The sequence below is a fragment of the Watersipora subatra genome, chromosome 1 (assembly GCF_963576615.1).
Source record: "Watersipora subatra chromosome 1, tzWatSuba1.1, whole genome shotgun sequence".
Lineage (NCBI taxonomy): Eukaryota > Metazoa > Bryozoa > Gymnolaemata > Cheilostomatida > Watersiporidae > Watersipora > Watersipora subatra.
Genome location: NC_088708.1, coordinates 29,550,093 through 29,569,813, shown reverse-complemented (window position 1 = coordinate 29,569,813; position 19,721 = coordinate 29,550,093). Strand labels below are relative to the sequence as shown.

Sequence of the window (19,721 nt, the reverse complement as noted above, 5' to 3'; positions counted from 1 at the left end):
GTGTTACTATAGAAGTATTCAGATATTTTCAAGCAAAAACTAAATAATTCCTTACTGGTCATCTATGAGGCTGATCAGATACCAAAGTGAGTGGGTATTTGGCCAGTCAATATAATTACTGTATGTGAAAACAACAAATTTATTTAGTGGATTATGCTAATAATAAAGATTACATTATTTTGTGAGGCAGCCAATGGCAGCTTCACTCACCTTAATTAACGTTGCTGAATGGTCAGGTTACCATAGCTTTATGTCTAAAATATTATGCAAAATAGTAAAATAACTACTAACATTCAAGTAAATAGGTTTGTTTAAATTGGGAGTAAATTTGGTCCATAGTCTATGCCAAGGAAAATTGTTTAACAGTTTTTTAATAAATGTTTTCTGATTTTCCCTGAGAGCATGTTCCAATAAATAGAAAAAATGGTAAGGAGTTATCCTATCTTCATCATCCCTGGAACATGTTGCCTGTAAGCTTTTTTAGTCAGCCCACATCCCTCTTCCTTCTATTTCTCCTTTTTTCCCAAGGTATTGTGATGATGTGATGTTACCCAGTCATATTCTGTGATTCAGAATCCTGGATGAGCTGTCAACCTGCATAATAGAAGAGTTGAATGCGAGGTGTTCCAGTAGCAGTGATGTAATACAAATGATTGATTTATTCATCAACCCTTTCATAGGAGTTTTCTGTGATGGCACTGATGTAAAGAGTACCTCAGTAGATTGTAAGTGGCCTAATGCATTTTCAATGAGAGAGGATAACTCTCTGTGTAGTTCAGCTTTGATAACGCTTGAACAAAAAAATCTGTAATTCTCTTACTCTGTTTTTGCTAGCCGAGTTGTTAAAAAGAATGATAACATATAAATTATTTATTAAGTATTTATAACAGATTATAATTTATTGAATTGCAAATTAATAGAGGCTTTTTTACATAATTTCGGATTTTTGTTTTTCTTGAAGTCTGACAAGGTAAATGCAACATTGAATTTTTTGTAATTATTTTATGAACACAAATGTTAGTACTGGACAATAACCTGACTTTTATTACTTTTTGAAATTTTTGTTTTGGCATGACATATTACACACAAAATTTGGTATCTTTCAGAAAAACTTCCTATTTAATAAAAACTCAATTGTTTTTTGTGTCGAATATTAAATCAGTAAGATTTATGTCAACCGAGTATTTGATGTAAAACGCTTCTTTTATTGAAACCTCATTTCACCTTACAAAGTAGCTCTCTATTTGTCATATTAAGCAATGATGTATGGCAGTTGAAGGTAGATTATGTACATTGCTTACGTTCTGCACGGTACAACCCGCAACCCACCACTGTAAGGTTGTGGGATGAAATCCCACGATAGCATGTTTTATGCATTTTAACAAATTTTCACTTTCATGTTTCGTTTGCAATAAGCTTCCATCTTGTCAAACCTAAACTAGTATTTTATATGCATATATAGAAAAATAGCTGGTTTTAAAGATATTTATTGCCTTGAACCCTTTGTCACGCCATACTTTCAGGTGATACTGCATGTTCCAAGTACAAGCTTACAGCTAGTCAATATTCTTTAGGGTAATAGCAAGTAGTCCAGGGTAAAAAAATCTAGTAAAAATATTTTGGTCCAGATTAGTTCTACACTGTACGATTTGAATCTGTGTTATTTTTGGTACCAGGGATGAATGAGCATTCTGAAGGGCTGACTTCAGCATTTACATGTGTGGTTGACCCTAACCACCCACCAGAGCGTCTGGATTTCATAGACTTTGTAAATGACCCAACCATCCAATCCATCATTCGGCAGATTCTGCGAATCACTACAAAGGTACAGTATTTGGTGTTGGCCATTGCTAATGTACGTATGTAGCATCCATAGTAGCATTGTGTATGAACCAGGGGCTTGAATTCTTTTCTGTTATTTAAGTTGTTTAAAGCATAAGAAATTCACAAAGATGCTCTGCAGATACACAGCAAAAGAATGAACAAATACTTTTATGATTAAAGAATTCATTTGCTTTCTATAGAGTCAAGTGGAGCGTGAATGAATGAATTCACGTGATAGGAATGAGCATGATAGGAGAATGAATTCGCAGTATTTTTTAAATAGGCGTTTAAGAAAATGTTTGTGGAATGACTTTTTAAAATATTATAAGCATGAGATTTTTGTTTCCTTGAATAGGCAAAGCAAAATCTTTTAAAATATATTCTAGACCTGTTACAGAGAGTCAAAAGAAAATTATATTATCAGTGCAAATTTTTTATACGGAAAACAACTTTTGGCACTTTCAACTTTTAAGACAAGCTTGCAGTCTTATTGAGTTGAAAGTACTAGCTTGGCAAAGTTTCTTTATATCTGTTTTCTTTATACGCGTAGAAGTGTGCGCGCGTGTGTCTGGGCACTTGCTTGCCTGTGTGCCTGCGTGCATGCATGGCAGGTTGTGTGCAATCCCTCAAAGATCAATTATGATGTGTGCGTGTTTTCAAGAGCATTGTTGTACAAACAGTGTCTCTATTATCTTGGTCGGACATGTTTGAGCCCAGTAGCCAGGAAGCCTTGTCAACTATAGACATGACTAGTTGCCAAAGGCAGTTTAAGTTTGGTTGCCATTCTTGTCAATACTGCTAGTTTTCTTAATTGACTTCCAACCTGCTGTTTGCAGGCTAGGTGAGGTTAGGTGAGGTCAGGTGAGGTCAGGTGAGGTTAGGTGATGTCAGGTGAAAATAGGTAAGGTCAGGTGAGGTTACGTGAAGCCAGGTGAGGTTACGTGAAGCCAGGTGAGGTCAGGTGAGGTTAGGTGATGTCAGGTGAGAATAGGTGAGGTCAGATGAGGTCAAGTGACTTATCAAAAAGACTACTCATAGCACTATCACAACTAGTCAACTAGGTAAAGAAAAAATTAATATGAAATGCAGTGTTAAGTATACTCTTGGTTAGCAGGCATTTTTATCATTAAAAAGGCTTTGAACGAGAAAAAAAGTTTAATCAATAAACAGGAGCAATGTTAACTTTTTAAAACAATATAAAGTTTTGCTTATTATAAGAAATATCAGCATAGAATTCAGAGTTCAGTAGGGCAGAGCCATTTATATATTTTATATAAATATATAAATGGCTCTACAAGTATAGAATACTTTAAATATTATATATGTGTAGTATTATAAAATATTTACAATATGTTTGTAGTATGATAGTATAATATAAATCTCTATAAATACATAATACAGCTCTACCCTATATTTTAAGGTTGAGCTGTGTGATATATTTTTATAACTCAGTATATTTGTATATTTGAACAATTATTTAACACCAACCTGTCTGCTACCGATTGTTTTTCATTTAATTTACTGCCACAGTGCACATCTATGCATGTGCACATCTATGCATGTGCACATCTATGCATGTGAACATCTATGTATGTGCACATTTATGTATGTGCACATACATAAATGTGCACATACATAGATGTGCACATGCATAGATGTTCACATGCATAGATGTTCACATGCATAGAACATCTATGCATGTGCTAGTTTAGTTAATAATTGAATCAGTGATTCTGTTACGGGTGTAAATCTGATTTCAGTGAATCTATTGAATCTGTGAATTGAACTGTGAATCTGATTTCTGAAATCTGTGGAATCTATACGCAAACTTGGCGTCTATCAATTCGCTAATAAAAAGATATTGCTAGGCTGGCCGGTTGGTTTGTACGGAGTTGTTTTCTTCAGAGACATGAACAACTTAAAAACGTATAATCTCTCAAAAGTGTAGTCTCATGGCTTGCATGAAGCATTTGAAAATGGTTCAGCCTAAAAGTCATACACTATACAGAAAGGAAAAATAAAAATAGCAACAAACTATCCAAATATAATATATATAACATAACTAATTTTAATGAACAATTATTAACTTGAAAGGCATGATGTTACACAGTGATTTAATATAATGTTATAGGTTTTGATAGGGTTTTGACCGTTCGGTTCTATGAATGGACAATCAATAAGTTTTCCATAATTTTATAGATAAACGATTCACTAAACTTTACGGCATGTAGGTGCAGACAACTACTTATATAAACCTTTGTGACTTTGTTTATTTTTGTAAATAAATAAAATAGCTTAATATTTTATTACTGATAATAATAATTTATTAGTAAACTTATTAACATTACTAATATTAGTAAATTAGTTTTCAATGAATTTAAATTATTAGTAGTTGTTCCTAATTTTAAAATTAAAATTACTGATACCATGTTATATAAATAGTAAAAATATTAAACTTATTTTAGCCAGCCAAACTTTGCTCATATCACGCATGTAGTTAATTATTTAAGCTGCCTAAATGGGAGTTGTCGCTTTGTTGGGTGCAAGTGGTGCTGAGTAAACAACCTTCTGAAACGATATTAATCAAAGAGAAGTTAAACTGAGATTAAACTAAAAGCTAAACCACACAATGTAAACAAATGTTTTTGAATAAATAAGATTTATTGCATTGTTAGTTGCTCGATTGAGAAGATACTCAAGTCATAAAAACTACAATTTCAAACATTTTATGCTGGTACACATTTGTCTGCTATAGTAGGCAACTTCAGTTACCTATTAGCTAATCGTGTCGTCTTATAGTAGACAACTCCAGTTTATTAGCTAACTGACCCATCACATAATCTTGCCATCATAGAGTAGACAACTCTAGCTAAACATCACATCTTTGAAAAAACGTTTTTAAACATTTGCCAAATCGTACACATAAGTTGGTTTAGATAATAAATATGTTTATTGTTTAACTCAGTGCAATGGTTTGGCTATTGGACCAGCAGTTGTTGACTGGCCTACTGGCAAAGAGCTCGTTGATATGTTCGACGAGAACTTCAACATCTCTACCTTCAACATCTTTACGATCATAGACATGGATATTCAAACTCAATTCTTAGAGTAAGTCTTATCTAAATCTGTTTAGAATAGACCGATTGTTTCTTTATTACGCAGATGAATACAAAAATACTGGGCATAGTTTACACAGTATTTTCTAACCTGAAACACAAATGCTGACACTAGCAAGTTTAGGTTAAATGTTTTGAGATAGTATTGATCTATTTGGCTATAAGGCGTTAAAAATATAATCACTATAACATATAAAGAAATTGTAAACTGTCAAAAAAATTGCAAACAACTGCATTCAAAGGTCAATACTTGACCTAATTTATTTTCAACCTTGAATCAGTTAATATTTGACTAGGTCAACATTTCTCACATTCTTCAAAGTTTTCACTGTATAAGTAAGATACTAGTTTATATGATTTATTTTTATAAGGATTTGCAAAAGTCATGCTAGTTTTTGTCTTAGAGAATTCACTTTTTTCACTTTTCAACTGGTGCTTGAACTTTTGAAACTATCTGTATTGAACTTATACTCTTTTGCAAAACAGCTTCCAAGGTTTGACTCCTGAAAAGTCATGCAAACTCTAAAAGAAAATCTTGCACTAGTAAAAAACCCAAAATAAGCAACTATTTTTAAAAGACAACTCTATTGTTAGAAGACAATTCTATTAATATGAGACAACTCCATTAATATGAGACAACTCTATTGTTAGAAAACAACTCTATTGTTAAAAAACAGCTCTATTGTTAGGAGACAATTCCATTAATGGGAGACAACTTCCTTGATAGAAGACAGCTCTATTGGTAGGGAGACAACTCTGTTGTTAGGTTCACAGGATTTAAATTGATATTCAAGTGTCTTTTTTGCTGACACATAAATGGTACCTCTCTCATCACACTTCAGATTAGCGAATTGATTGAAATAAGGGTAGAAGTTTTGGCCAGATGGTGGCACATTATGCCTGATAACATACAGCAAACGGTGTAGATATTTTTTTATTTTTAAATAGTGTAAGTCATAGCAGCTTCCTAAAATTGCAAAATCTAATGCATAACTTTGAATACAGCCTTGTCCACCTGTCGATTGCATATCTATATATAAATTTCAAAGTTTGTCTGTATGTTTCGAGTCTGTCCAGCTATAGCTATTAAAATCTTAAAATTATAAGCTCACGTCCAACTGAATTTGATCTCAGAACCTCCCGTTTGCCATGCAAATATCTTATCGATACAGATACACAAGATTGATGGATTCATTGGCCAATAAATGTCGCTATGTGGGTGAAATTACGCTACCACTCTTCGTTACGGTGCAATGTCATTTAATGCTTGCTCTCACAGCTCTTATTAGTAAGAGCCATAGATAACTAGCTTACTCAAATTAGCCATTGGCAATGTGCCAGGCTAATGGTAAGTGGCAGGCAACTACATTACCCGTCATTGTTTATAAGCTGATTTTTAATACCCATGCAACGCTGGGAATTTTGCTAGTTGTTCATATAATCCATAATGTTCACATTGTAGTTTAATTCGGCCAACAGCTGATTGTTATGTTCATGAGGTAATGCCATTGCCCGAGAGACTCTGTCCATCGATAGACATCATTCAGCAAGCCACCATGCTGATGGACACTATCAAATTCATGATGCCTATCCTCCCTGAAATACAAGATGTCATAAAAAATATGATTATGTCACCGAGACCTCAGCCAGTGAGTATGGAGCGCAGTCTAACAATGTAACACTAAAGCTTCATTTTATATTCTACTGAGACTTTTTATTGTGAATATTGGTCTTGTAGAACACGGCCTCAGCGGATCGATACAGTTTAGCAGTGCTGGGTAATAATCATGTCTATAACCTAGAACAGGATGAGTGGATAACTACATGCTTGTATCAATCAGATGACAGATTGCTGCTGGCATTTGACTCCAAAGCTATTTATAGAACCCCAGAAGGCGACGTGAGCAGCTACTTGGTTATTTATTTTTAGTGTTTTTAATTTGCCAAATGATAAAACTGATACTTCCTCATCAGTAATTTTTAAAAATATTAATGTCATTTTGAATGATTATATTTGTGGTAGTGAAAATTGACATGTCATTGATATACTACTAGCGGTCTATCAATTTGGCATTCTTCCAGTTCTATTATATAAATTTCTAAAATTTCTCTATACTTTATTTTGCAATTCATGAAAACGTACATGGTGTAAAAAGGATATACAAAGGCTAAAACCAGAGCAGTTAACAAATAATAAGTAATTATTTTGTCCAATCAACTAACGGTATATAAACATATCGGTATATAAACATTTGAAGCAATTAAGGCATAGAGTCTCAGAACAGTATTTTAAAATTTTACATTGATGTTTTAGGGAACTATGTATGCTAGCATTAATTTCATGTCTAATTTAACAACTTACTAATTTTTGTTACAGTATATATTATCTGCACTTTTTTGGTTTAAGAACGTTCTATTCTATACGTTTTCATTTGCTAGTTTTTGAGAAACTATATATTAAAACTGAAGCTAATATTTACCCATAGATATAGTAAACCCTATACTATATCTATATATTATACTTTTCTATATCTATGTATTATACTTTACTATATCTATGTATTTACCCAAGCATAACAACTGGTGGTAATGTTTATATTTAGCAGCTGCGTACCTGTATATGTAGAGATGTAGGTCATGTAAATACGTGTATATGTAGGCCATGTAGATATGTTGATCATGTAGATATGCATATATGTAGGTCATGTAGATCACTAACAAAGTTGTAACAGTTACTGAACTCAAAGGGGAGCAGTCAATGACAACGTGTGCTCTAACAAGTACATGTTATTATGCTATTATACAACAACTCTATTAATTTTCATTCACATTCGTTAGTTCAACTCTATGCATAGCAGACCTGACAGCTTCTATTACACTCTTTGATGAAAAAGATAAGTTTGGCAGTTTCTATGTCTACGATGTTTGAACTGTAACATAACCATTAACAGTTTTTAAAGTAAAAAATAGTTGATTGGTTGATTCTTCAAAAAATGGAAAAACTTCCTGATAAGGATGATGATGGTGATAAATATTGTGTAAAGAGTCACATACTTTTTATTGGTTTGTCTATGCTTTGAAAAATATATATAATCTGTTAATTCTCAATTAGTTATTGTTGCTAATTCTTAATGAATTATTATTGTTTTCATTGGTCTTTTTACTAAACTAATATATGCTAAACATTTGTAGATTTTGGTCGGAGGGGGTTACTATGGTAAACAAATTCTATTCAACAGCACAGGTAGGTTTAAACAGTTTTACTTAAACAGCAGTTTTTTTCTTTAAATATACATAGATATATTATTAATAATATATGAGATATATTACTAATAATATATGAGATATATTACTAATAATATATGAGATATATTACTAATAATATATGAGATATATTACTAATAATATATGAGATATATTACTAATAATATATGAGATATATTACTAATAATATATGAGATATATTACTAATAATATATGAGATATATTACTAATAATATATGAGATATATTACTAATAATATATGAGATATATTACTAATAATATATGAGATATATTACTAATAATATATGAGATACATTACTAATAATATATGAGATATATTACTAATAATATATGAGATATATTACTAATATATGAGATATATTACTAATAATATATGAGATACATTACTAATAATATATGAGATACATTACTAATAATATATGAGATATATTACTAATAATATATGAGATACATTACTAATAATATATGAGATACATTACTAATAATATATGAGATATATTACTAATAATATATGAGATATATTACTAATATATGAGATATATTACTAATAATATATGAGATACATTACTAATAATATATGAGATACATTACTAATAATATATGAGATATATTACTAATAATATATGAGATACATTACTAATAATATATGAGATACATTACTAATAATATATGAGATACATTACTAATAATATATGAGATACATTACTAATAATATATGAGATATATTACTAATAATATATGAGATACATTACTAATAATATATGAGATATATTACTAATAATATATGAGATACATTATTAATAATATATGAGATATATTACTAATAATATATGAGATACATTATTAATAATATATGAGATATATTACTAATAATATATGAGATATATTACTAATAATATATGAGATACATTATTAATAATATATGAGATATATTACTAATAATATATGAGATACATTATTAATAATATATGAGATATATTACTAATAATATATGAGATATATTACTAATAATATATGAGATATATTACTAATAATATATGAGATACATTACTAATAATATATGAGATACATTATTAATAATATATGAGATATATTACTAATAATATATGAGATACATTATTAATAATATATGAGATATATTACTAATAATATATGAGATACATTATTAATAATATATGAGATATATTACTAATAATATATGAGATACATTATTAATAATATATGAGATATATTACTAATAATATATGACATACATTATTAATAATATATGAGATATATTACTAATAATATATGAGATACATTATTAATAATATATGAGATATATTACTAATAATATATGAGATATATTACTAATAATATATGAGATACATTACTAATAATATATGAGATACATTACTAATAATATATGAGATATATTACTAATAATATATGAGATATATTACTAATAATATATGAGATACATTACTAATAATATATGAGATACATTACTAATAATATATGAGATACATTACTAATAATATATGAGATATATTACTAATAATATATGAGATATATTACTAATAATGTATGAGATATATTACTAATAATATATGAGATACATTACTAATAATATATGAGATATATTACTAATAATATATGAGATATATTACTAATAATATATGAGATATATTACTAATAATATATGAGATACATTACTAATAATATATGAGATACATTACTAATAATATATGAGATATATTACTAATAATATATGAGATACATTACTAATAATATATGAGATACATTACTAATAATATATGAGATATATTACTAATAATATATGAGATACATTACTAATAATATATGAGATACATTACTAATAATATATGAGATACATTACTAATAATATATGAGATATATTACTAATAATATATGAGATATATTACTAATAATATATGAGATATATTACTAATATATGAGATATATTACTAATAATATATGAGATACATTAATAATATATGAGATATATTACTAATAATATATGAGATACATTACTAATAATATATGAGATACATTACTAATAATATATGAGATATATTACTAATAATATATGAGATATATTACTAATATATGAGATATATTACTAATAATATATGAGATATATTAGTAATATATGAGATATATTACTAATATATGAGATATATTAGTAGTATATGAAATATATTACTAATTTGATGCTTCCATTTGCTCCTTTAAACGTTTATAGTAAAATCAATAGTTCTGTCCATAGATATAGTAAACCCTAGATATGCAATAATCAAAACAAGTGAGGCCTATAATTAGCATGACGCAGCGTCATGGTGATGTGCAAAGCGAATCAGCTGATCTATTAACTCCTATTGACTTAGCACTAAAAACTGCTCAATTTTTCCATAGTTTGTGCATCTGAGACTGCATATTTTATTGAAAATATGTAAAACTTATATACAGTAATACTTCAACTTACGAGTGCCCTAACATACAAAAAACTTGAGGTATGAGCCAGCTTTTAAGCAAGTTTTAGCACTAACACATGAGCCATGTTTGAGATACGAGCACATGAGTCAGTTGCCAAGTATGTCGGAGGTGTTTTATGAGAACAGCATCACTCTGTATTTTTCAACTGCTCAGATTATACTTTTGTACCATGTTTTTTGTGCGCGATTTTCAGTGCAGAATTATGTGAATTAAAAGTATCGTGCGTAGACCGAAAGTTTGCCAGTAAAAGGATAGATAATGCAAAGAAAAAGTGAATGATAACAATTGATATTAAACGGAAAATTATTGAAAAATATGCGAAATGTGTATGCGTGATTGAGCTAGCTCGGCAATATGATAGAAATACATCCACAATTATCAAACACAAGGATTATATTCAAGGCATTTAATTTGCAAAAGGACTAACCATAGTTTCTAAACGACGCAACGATCTTCACGACCGCTGATGGAGAGACTGCTCAGGCATTGGATAAAAGATAAACAATTGGCCGGTGACTGCGTAACTGAAACGATGCTACGTAAAAAGGCTGGTGCTATCTATCAAGACTATAAAAATAGACATTCGGACAAATTGGCTAGTGGTAGTGCATTAACCCTTGGTGACGACACCTGTGTTCGTCCTGATCGCAACATGTTGAAAGGGCGACAAAGGCAAACGTCCTTAGATAGGTTTCTCTTAAAACGGCCGACTGGTCGTGCGAGCAAAACAAAAGAAAAATTAGCTAACCAGCGAGAAACTTCAAACTATGAACGCTGAAGAAATTTTAATTACGTTAAGTTAAAGATTAAAGTTTGCTCGTATGTTTGCTTTCAAGTTTGGCTTTTAAGACTTGGATAAAATCCAAATTTATCAAAGTCAACTGTTGTAATGAAGGATAACTTATCTCTCCCTCTCTGGCAAATGCTTGCCTTAGCTGCTATTGTATGTATTTAATTTTACATTTTAATTAATCACATTTCCTTGCATTATTTTTTATTTGTTGCTTTTTGAAAGCATGTGGTAAGTCAGGACAATAACCAACATGTTCTTTCTGTTACAATATATTGTTTTGAGTGTTTTATTTGCATTTTTAGAGTATGGAAACCAATCAATATATATTTAATTGTTCTATATATAAATAAATTGCACCAACATACGAGTAAATTGACATATAAGCTCAGTCTCTGAACGCATTAAGCTCGTAAGTCGAAGTATGACTGTAATGACTTTGGATGAGAAAGGCAAGAATCTTACACACATGGTAATGAATAATACCAATGATTTAGATTCTATTTGGTCACTCTTTGTATTATCAATGACTATATCATTGATAATACAAAGAGTGACCAAATAGAAATTAAACTAATAACAAACTAATGAATCAAATGAGATTTAGAAGCAGTTACGCTGGACCACTGTATTAAACACCCATTAGACATGACTGAAAATAACTAGACGAGATAGTTTTTGTCTAAGGTTGGTTGAACTAGATTCTTGCTTTGAAGCGGCATAGTGTATTCTGATTTTAGTATAGCGATTTACTATAGTGTTGAGTAGACTGTTGGCATGCACTGTACATGTAAAACCTTGTTTGAGGTTATGTACATGTAATAAGACATGCATGTTATTGTCTGTTACTTGTTTAAAAGCTCTCTGTGTGATACCATAGTTATCCATGTGTGAACGTAGGCACTTTTCTGCAGCAATACATATCCGGCCTATCAATCTGGTCACCAATCCTCCTCTGTTTTTAACTGAGATTAGGGTTATGTCATCACTATTTCTACTTCCCACTACTTCTACATCGGTCAAAAACTTGATACACTCATCACATTTGAGTTAGAAAAAAATCCTCATCACCGAACTCCTCATCTTCACCTTCCTCAACTTTTGTCTCTTCTTTCTTTTTCTTTCTAGCCAGAGAATGTAGCAGGAGTTGGCCAGTTTTTTCAGCCCTGCTCACATCCAGATCAATACAGTTAACTTTGGGACTTCGTGTGATATCTGTTTTTATGAACAGTGCTCAAAGTGCAGATCTAAAGCATTGCACATCCGGGTTATTGTTATAGCCACCCTTAGATTGTATTGTGGAAAGCAGAATCTCAATGTAATCCTGGTTGATCTTAAAGGTTAGGAAGTAGTTGATGTAAGGGTAGTTGCTGAAAAGATATTGAGCAATGCCATGTACAGATTTGGGTGCTGACTCAGAAGCAATGACGAAATGATGATGTTTTTCCTATTATTTGCCACTAGCATCTTTCAGCTTGGTGTCTTTAATCGGCATAGATAGCTTATGATATTGTTGAGAACTTCTTGTTTTGAGTTGAAGTTCTGTCTTGTTATGGGCAATTGAGGAAATACCTGGGGTGTTGTGGTCTCTTCTGATGACATTTCACTAAGAATTTGGTCTTATTGTTACGTTTATGACTTGAAAACTAGCATACCAAGCGTGCTTCCACTACCAAACTTATTGCTCAATTGAAGGCCTTGATGCTGTGATGCACATCACTAGGACGTAACGTCGTGAAAACAACAGCCAATTATAGGCCTCACTTTTGCTCCATTTTAATGATAGCTATTCGCCAATCTAGGGTTTACTATATCTATGGTTCTGTCTTTAAATGTTTTGCATATTTAAAGTGGACGTGTTCTTATTCAAAACTGTTGTTCAGGCTTGTATTCCCTGGTTGCAAGTTGGAGCGGCAAATGTTAGGCGACTAGTTATGAACATCTGGGAGTTTGGAAAGGGGGGTTTTAGGTCCCTTCTAAGCCCCAACAGGTTTCTTTCATGTAGAACCTCAACCGGGCCTCTCATGTAAAGTTTTAAAAAAATGTATCAGAAAGTATAAATATTTTTCTATTATTTGAGATTTGTTTGTTTTAGGTGATGTGACAGCCAGGACATTTTCAGATTAAAATAGGCTAAACTCGGCCACAGTTAAAATGCTCCCAAAAGAGATCTTTTTTGAGTGTTTCTACAAAGATCAATTTTGCCGATTTTATTTTAAGTTCATCCTAAGATTTCCACGCTTTCGATGGGCCATTGCCAAGCGGATGTTTAGTAAAACTTGACCTTTTGCAAACCTTTATAAGTTTAACAAGAATATTTTGCTGATTATGATAATAATAACGCCTAAGAACTACTAAAAGTTGATGTTTATCTTTAGGCTTGGAATAAAGTGATATTCTACAGCGATAACAACCGTTCCCATAGCTATTGGGCAAATAACTGTTTGAGTTAATGATGTTGTGTTGAGTTATCTAAAGCAATTTATCATTGTGTGGGAACATACCAAACAAATCCGTTTTAAAAACACATAACCATGTGTTCGAGATAAAATTTCACATTTTATCCGAGGGCGAGTTATTCAGTTCTGGAGGCAGCAAACTTTGTCATAAGACTACGCATCCAACTGAGCATAGGGATCAATAATAATGAAGATATTCATTACATCATTTAAAATACGCAGAATGGCATTGTTTTATCTGTAAGGAGTAAAGATTACCAGCTGGCCTCAGGGCTGAGTGCTTGGTGTTGCACGGGTAGTAAAAACAGCTTATAAACAGTTGCAAGTAATGTAGTGTAACTGTAATGTAGTAGGCAAGATAATGTAAGTTATGTAATGTTTATAAGCTTTTATTTATTATATACATATATATATATGTATATATATATATGTATATATATATATATATATATATACTAGCTGTACTACCCGGCGTTGCGTGGGTAATAAAAAAGTCTGCACAGAAAATTGATTTGTATTTAATATATAACAACATTTGCCATTCTAGCTTTCAAACTACATATCACCAGAAAAGTGTTTTGTCTAGTTGAAATAATTTAAGAAAAAATAAAAACAACTATAAAGGTTTTTAAACTTTGTCAAACAACTGTAACTTTCAAACTTCATATCATGAGGAAAATGTTTTGTGCAAGTCAAATAAATTGAAAAAATAAAACAACTATAAAAGAGGTTTAGATGTAAATGTGAAATAATTAGCAAGTAATTGCTAAATTAAGTCGGTTTTGTTATGCTTACAATAAAAGATGATTTAGTAATGATACAATTAATACGAACTGAGAAAACAAAATAAAAATCCTGAGTATGTTGAATTTATAATAACAATTCATGCATAGAAGTGTGTATAAACAAAGGTTACTGTTCCAGCAGAATCTATTCATCAAAACTTTGAATACGACGATACTGGTACTCCTCAATACCGATACAAATGTAAAAATGAGATATCGTACTGGCGTTTTCTGACCGAACAGAGAGGGAATATCGAGGCACTTCCCACGGAGATTATATAAGCTTGGAAGAAATGAAAAGAATTTGAAAATAATTGGCCTTGACCCCAGATATATTAATTGAACCTTATGAAAAATATTTCTTAATACGGGCATCGTAACACGTGGGCGCAGTGCTAAAATAGTCATCGCCTCCATACGATATAGATATATGATAGATGAAAACGGCACAGATTCTTAAATCTTCTATGGCTCAGTGGTAAAGTGTTTGGATTTTAAACTTGCAGTAGCAATCACCGTGAGTTCCAATACATCAGAACGCGGAAAATATTAATTACACAATTTTAATAGCTATAGCTGGATGTACATACACATACTTATGACCAACTTTGAGAAATATATATATAGATATTATAGTTATAATATATCTATAGATATATTATAACTATAATTATAGACTATAGTTATATAATATTATATAACTATAGATATATCTATAGTTATATAATATAATTATATAACTATAGATATATAGATGTAATACATCTATAGATATATTACATCTATAATAGATATTATATTATAGGTGTAATATAATATCTTATATATATCATATGATATAGTTATTATAGATATATTACATCTATAATAGATATTATAGATGTAATATATCTATAATATATTATAGATATATTACATCTATAATAGATATTATAGATGTAATATATCTATAATGTACAGATATCTAGATATATTAATATATAATATATTATATATACATACCACTATATATAATATATATAAAGCACCAAGTGCAGTTTTAACTAAAACAATGTGAGACTGTGAGTTCGTTTTTAAAAGCATTAATTTCATAAGTTTCATTTAGCATCCGAATTTAAATTTTAACAACAAACCTCATGGTTTATGACTCGTGGACACTAAATAGACCAGGTCATTTCTAATTGCTGTAACTGCTTTTGGTCTGTTCAGGAGCCTTCCTTTATTATGTGGACAATAATTACTGGCCGCAGGTGGCCCGCATAACAAAAGATTTACATGAGAACTGGTATTCATACACATTACTAAAAGTGAGTATTAAACACTGTCTCACAGTTTCCTTATTTATACACCTTACTACGAGTGAGTATTAAACACTGTCTCACAGTTTCCTTATTCATACACCTTACTACGAGTGAGTATTAAACACTGTCTCACAGTTTCCTTATTCATACACCTTACTGCGAGTGAGTATTAAACACTGTCTCACAGTTTCCTTATTTATTCACCTTATCATTATTCAACACGAATATATTGTCTCGATCGCTCTTCAGGCATGTTTCTAATGACCTTCGTGTTATAGTTGATATGAAATATAAATAGCTAGTCTAGAACATTCTATTTACTAATCGAGCTGATACTCTATATTGCCTTAACAAGCCAAGTTTTGTTTTTCATATAGGAACTTGAAGAGAGCAACTATGAGGACTTTTTCTCCTTTTTCTATCCAACTGTGGGTGTGATTGTTTCTATCGAGAACCCATCTGGGTAAGTTACCATATGTGATTTTACTTATTGCGAGTATTGAAGTTGAGTACGATTTGACTCATTCCAAATTTTTCACAGTGACAAGATGGTTCACTGTCTTAAAAAGTTGCTTTACCTAATATTTAGGATCGAAGGCTATTATGCTTAAAAATATAAATGTTTAAAAGCCTTAGAACCTTAATGATAATTGTTAATCAAGTTTTACGGCTCTGTGGCATATTCATGCTAGCTTTCACTTTGATTATGCTTAGCTTAAATTTAGATTTTGCATGTTCTATTATATTTTTTTAATTTCTAAAAAGTAAAAAATGACATTTGCCGTAACAACTGTGCATATAAAGTTAGTACAAACGAAAATTTGTGAGTAAAAGTTATAAGCCCTTTCAGTTAGACATTACTAGGTAGTATTCCATTACTACTCCTAACAAGCTTTGACATGACTAAGCATTCTTGATGTTCACAGTTCCAACTGGGTGGTTTACGTACGCGCAGGACGTGGAGCACATGATCTAGGATTTGGTGCACTTGAGAAAGGCTGCGGAGAAGAGGATGACACAGTAAAGAATTATGTCAGTACGTCAACAGATCTACAAATTGAAGCTTTGGTGCTGTCAATTCTTATATATAACATTGTTAGCCTAAGTTCTGCAAAATTCAGATACATTCCTTAGCTTCTCTATTCCTATGGCGAAGGCATAGGTGTAAAATAAATGGTGTATACCTTGAGACTTACACATAACATGGAGTTATCCTCTCTGCAATTTCCAAATATGCATCTGACATGATCATTAAAGGGCAATTTAAAGATGATCATGCTCATAAAACAAATTTTTAGCATTCACTGAAAATGCGTAATAATTTCATAGTTGTATGCTTATTGGACTGATATCGGCCACCATTTGGCTATGGCCTATAATAATCTACATAGACTAACTTGTTTGTTCCTACTCATTGGTGTGCACTTGGTAATTTCTGTCGCAAGACACACTTAGTTCATGTTGTGTCATTTATTAATGACACTAAATATATTATTATCTTTATTTTAGTTGCAGCTGCTGCACTTGGCTCAGACCAATGTAAAACACTGTGTGAGAGTTTGACAACTATGCGTGACCCCTGTGTTTTAGACTGCCTCGCACAGCAGGTACGCCGGTTAGCTTTACTTGCTGTCAACATGTGTTTCTTTTTAATTCGGCTCAATACCATGATGTTTACATGAGAAAAACTTTAAAACTAAAAAATGTTTGACATTTGTAGACTGGAATGGTGGACGAGATGAGAGAATTCGAAGCATTTGACAGAGTAGCTGCTCTATACGACAGGTATTAAAGTATTATAATGAGACCACCCAGGCAGATTTTTGGCAGCGACATGTTTGGCAGAAATCTTTGTTCAAAAAATTTGATCTAATTATGTTTTCACTGGGAATAACTATAATTAGAAAAGGGTCTTTAAAAATAGCCTTACCTAACCTTATTGGACAATAGGATGTTGCTATTATTAATTTAAATAACCAGTGAGTCTAAACATTGTAAAGAGACCGTGAGGGGCGGTGGCAACTCAAACATTAGCATGATAGCCTATGGCCAATATTAGTGCTGTCAAATATGAGCCTCTGTAGCTACAAGTTGTTAGTGGGAACCTAAGGAATCTATAGGCCTGTTAAACGAAAAATCAGTTACTAGCGCACTACTGCATAGTGTGGCTGTCCATAAAAGGGTGTTTTATGATGCAGTGCGGTATAGTGCTCTGTCAAGTGGTGTAAGTAGTTGACAGTACTTGAAGCAGCACCTGAGGGAATATCCTTTGTAAGCACAGGATGTCTGGAACAACAAACCACAGACAGAAGTTTGCTGCTGTTTCTCTGGCATAGACGATGACTGGGGCTCTGAACACTAGAAGCAATTAAGGTTTACGAAGTTCGCCTTACCAACTAAATAGATACATATATACTTTCATTGGGCAGTCAATAATCAATGCTATAAAAAAGTTTTACGTATGGTGCCACAAAAAATACAAAGAAAGGTATTGCCATGCGGTGTCGTAAACACAAGAGCAAAAGTTTACACAAGACTTGACACTAAAAAGTTTGGGTATATCTTGTATCTTTTGGCACAAGATTAGAGGAATTAGCAACACAATTGTTGAGTGCATCTTTTGGTAAGAACAAAATAGAATCATCACTAATTGGATATCTGGTACTTGAGAATTGAAATATATCAGTGACTAGATTTTACCTTCTTACTTGAGATAATACAATTGTCGGCGTGAAAAGAGTTGGCCTTGACCGCGGATTTAGCAATTGAACCTTACGAAAAACTGGAAACACAAGTTCACGAAATCATGATTCGTAGCGTTAAGAGAGCTCATAGAAATTCAATTAACGCGCCCTTTTGGGTGTGAAAAGGGTGCATACGCTAAACAGTCAGAGCTATGAATTGTAAGAACTTTCGTAGTGATTGGAGAGCATTGGATTGTAAACCTGCAGTTGACATTTTCGCGAGTTCAAATCTAGCAAAACGCGAAATTTTGATTCCAAAATTTTAATAGTTACAGCTGGACATACCGACCTGGAATTTATATACGTAGAGGTATGAAGGAGTTAAACCACTCAGTGTTTTGAACTCACAATATTAGTAAAATAAGTTTGCATGTCTGGCAGTGAGAGAGCATCCACCATTTAAACAAAAATGTAGACGGTACAAAACAAGGTGATACTATTTATAGATTACACACAAGTCATAATGCAGACTTCTGTAGACTAAATAACCTCTCTAATAGTGCATTTGTCAAAGGTTCAGGTGTACATAAATATGTATGGGATTTTATGAATACATCCACTTGCTTCCGCTCTGACAGTTTAATATATCTTCACCAAAAAAACTTTTGTGATTTTGAACCACAGACAAGATTATCTCGCTATCATCCATAATGGCAAGCATAGACAGTATTATACTATGACAAGTGTGAACACAGCTTTTGTGGAAGAATCATCTGATTGGTTACCTATTACCCCAGAATTAAACATAGAATGAAGATCTATTAATAACTTGATTAAAATGGCCATTATTGTGGTTTGCAATTAAGGCTCCCCTCAGCTAAACTGTGTATGAATGGTTTACAGTATTCCAAGAAACATATCACAGATATTATAATAGCTGTCAATCTGCCATATACATGTATAACTAAAAATAAACAAAAG

The 19,721-nt window shown here is 31.5% G+C and overlaps 1 long non-coding RNA gene across 1 annotated transcript; it reads left to right on the top strand.

Moving 5' to 3' along the window:
• Window positions 1-6,714: 6,714 nt before the first annotated feature.
• On the top strand, window positions 6,715-16,519 carry LOC137407271 (uncharacterized). Its single transcript, XR_010979945.1, has 4 exons — window positions 6,715-6,840; window positions 8,133-8,184; window positions 15,965-16,062; window positions 16,434-16,519. It is a non-coding gene; the product is annotated as an uncharacterized lncRNA (long non-coding RNA).
• Window positions 16,520-19,721: the final 3,202 nt, after the last annotated feature.